Genomic DNA, 3812 nt, shown 5'->3' on the forward strand with positions numbered 1-3812 from the left:
ATAATGTCACATTGGATGAATGCCTTGTGAGTATGGCAGACATGGAAAATCGTGTAGCTTAAGTCTAGCTTCAGTATGCTCCAGAGAATTCAGTGGAGAAAGGCCTTATAAGTTCAGCAAATGTGAGAAAGCCTTCAGCTGAAGAACGTATCTCACTGGATACCACAAATTTCAAATGGGAGCACTACCTTCAGTGTGCAGGTATATATGATTTCTTTGTTGAGTGCAGCAACACTGGAGGAGAGCCCTTATGAAGATGCCATTTGCCTGTTTTGGACCTCATTCATCCAAACATCCACTTAATTTCAGGTATGTGGGAGCTGTGTTGCAGTTTTTAACCTGTCCAGAACCCGTGCCAGATTGATGTCACTGCCAGTTCTGTAGCAGAAATCATATCACCCCTAACCACCAGGCAGATTTCTATTGTGTGCAGCATTCACCCAGCCTAGTGTGTTAGGGAAGGAAAGCCCAGTGCTGACCCATTTGTGGGATGATTCATGAGCAGCTTGAGCACTTAAGTCTTTGCCAGTTTTTTTCCCTCCTTCATGAGTTAAGACATGGACCTTACCCAGTTTTGGCCTAAAGGACTCTGCTGGTGACTTGAAAAGATGGGCTACACTTTTCAGAGATATTATTGGTTTCATTAGACTCTAGTGATGGGATTTTCCAGCCTCCAAGACATCAAACCGGGAAAGTCAGCCTCCCCTTGCTCTTGTTTGTAGAATAGTAAAAGTCTTACTGTTTAAGCCACCATTTATCTTTAGGAGTTCCTTCACTGTATGGGGTGGTTTGTTGTTAATTGGGTTTGCTAGCCTGAAGAAATGAAATGCTCTGGTGAGGATCCCAAGTTGTGTGTCTCAGTGGAGACAGTATGATGGCAGAATATGCCTCTCCAATTGTGGCCTAGGTTGTATTGCTGCTCAAAGCCTTCAACAAAAAATTGTAGGGCTTTGTGGTCCTAATTTATAAATTGTATGCCATGCTATTTTTCAGGTTCAGAGTTCAAACTGAGGATGGGGCTGTTTCTGATTGCTGTGACTACTCTCAGTGCTTCTGAGAGCAACATAAATTTGTTCTCCTGTTCACAGGCGATGCTGCATCTTGCTCAGCACTGCTGAAGGAAATCTGTTCCCAAGTTCTGCAGGGGAGCCCTGTGCCTTGATGTAACATCACTGATATTAGGGTTATAGCAACACTGGGTTAGTGACGGAGACTGCAGCATACTGATTAGAATGTGCCTCTTTCAAAAGATCACTCAAAGTGTTTAGTCACTATGGCTTTGGGGGATAAGCAGGTATGGAAATTCTCAGGACTTCCAAAACCTTTTATCTGTATAACTTAGGGCCTTGTCAAGGAAAATAATATAAAGGTTTTGTGGATTCCTCTGGTCTTTCTGGGCTGTTCACCTAAGGCCATTGTTGTGCCTTAGAACAAGGATAGAGAGGAGAGAGCTCCTTAGTCAGCTCTGTGAGATTTGTGACCCATCCAGTATCCATGTTGAATGAAGTTTCCACTTCAAAAATTGCTCACAAAAATTGCTCACCTGTTTTTGCTGCCACTGAGGCAAGTACTGAACCTGTCCATTGAGTCAGTATGGTTGCCAAACCTGATGTTCTAAATGAGGAAATCCTGTCTCTATTTAAACTATACAATTTGGTGATTTTTTACATTTATGTAAGTCCATGAAACCATCAAACAATCATGATAGTTTCTGTCTCCCCATACTTACCTTGAATCTCTTTGTCCTCCAAGCAGCCATTAATTTGCTTTTCATTATAACAGATTAGTTTGCATTTTCTAGAATTTTATATAATTGAAATCATAAACTATTTAGTCTTTTTTTTTCCCTTTGGGTACCCTTATATGACATGTTTATTTTGCAATTCATCAGTGGTGCTTATATGAGTAGTTCTTTTATATTATTGAGAATTATGTTCTATCACTATACCACAATTTATTTATTCATCTGTTTATGGATATTATTTCTAGTTTTGGCTGTTACAAATAAAAGCAATATAGAAATTGGATACAGTTCTTCATATTGAATCATTTCCTTTCTCTCATGCTGATACCTCAAAATGCAATACCTGAATAAGAGTGTAGGTGAATATATAACTTTTCCAGAAACACCAAATTGTCTTTTAAAATGATTGCTCAATTTTGTATTCCTGCCTGCAGTGTGAGTTCTAGTTCTCTTATATCCTTGCTAAAGTGAATATGCTTTGCTTTTAAAAATTTGACTCTTTGATTAAATGTATATAGCATTAGAGCACTGTGGTTTTAGTTTCATTTCCCTTATATTTCATAATGTTGAGCATAGTTGGTGTATAGGAGATACAGAAGAAGGGTCAACATATTAAACAGTTCAAAAGACTCAATAAGCCAAATCTGGATCATGGCAAATTCTCATGAACAAATGGCAAGTGAATAATATGATTAAAAGAAAATGCTAAGTGGGGGATTTCCCTAGCCATCCACTGGCTAAGATTCGGCACTTCCACTGCTGGGGGTATGTGTTCAATCCTGGTTGGGGAACTAAGATTCCCACAAGCTGCATGGCCTGGCCAAAAGAAAGCCTCCAAGGAAATTCCAATAGCTACTTCTACTCTAGGAGAACTTACCCTACCCACTGCCCACTAAGAGTAACTGAACTAATCAGTTTACCTTGAATACAACAGTTTATGGCCAAAGTTCTCAGCACGGCATTTTTTTTAAAAAAGGTGAGTGGTACATAGAGGTTAAAAAACTTGCAAGACACACCTACTTATTGCCTAAGATAAATTTTATATCCAGACTGCAACTGACATGAATGCAACTGACACAATTCAGCACTTATAATTTTAAATATTTTGATTTTATGCAACAGAATTATTGGAATTATATAAGGATCTTTACATTTTAGAAATACCTCCTGAAGAGGTTATGTGTGAAATGACATGGTGCCTGTGATTATAAATAAAATAAACCACTAAATGCATAGGGATAGATAAAATAAGAACAACCATAAAAGGATAAATAGGGAATTCCTTGGCAATCCAGTGGTTAGGACTCCATGCTTCCACCACATAGGGCCTGGGTTTGATCCCTGGTTGGGGAATTAAGATTCTGCAAGCTGTGTAGTGTAGGATAAATAATGACAGACATTACTTCCTAGTAGTCTTCTATTTTTGGATATATGTGAAAGCAGCCATTACAAAGGGTAGAGTATGTGCTGTTAATTTTGTGTGGTGAGAAGGATAAATTTAAAGGCCAGGAGGAAACTGAGTTTTGAAACTCTGAATGTAAATGTCAAAATGGTTATTTTAAACATAAGCAAACTTGTCACTTCCTGATATTGTTTTTATTTTAATAGCTATCATTTTTCATGTTTATGTGGCCATATTATTCCATTTTATTTTATCTGATACACAAAATCCTACATAGATTTCAAGGTCATTTGTAACTTTAAAGTAGAAAAAATAGCATTAACATAAAAAATGAGAACAGGAAAAAGCCATAGATATCATGATTCTCACTTTCCTTCTTAAGCAGATAAGTAAATTAGGGCCCAGAAAGGAGAAGTGAGTGACTTGGAGAGCTCGTTAGAGCTTGGAATTAAACCCAGGCTTAGTAACCCCTTGGTCCAGTGTTTTGTGTTTTTTCATATTCACAGTTTTGACTTTTTTATTTAAAGTTTTTATTTTTTAGAGCAGTTTAGGTTCATAACAAAATTAAGAGGAAAGGGTCCTGCTGCTGCATATGCATCACCTCCATTACCAACATCCCCCACCAGAGTGGTCTTGCTATAATTGAGGAACCTACGCTGATTCATT

The sequence above is a fragment of the Muntiacus reevesi genome, chromosome 2 (genome assembly GCF_963930625.1).
Source record: "Muntiacus reevesi chromosome 2, mMunRee1.1, whole genome shotgun sequence".
NCBI classification, from domain to species: Eukaryota; Metazoa; Chordata; class Mammalia; order Artiodactyla; family Cervidae; genus Muntiacus; species Muntiacus reevesi.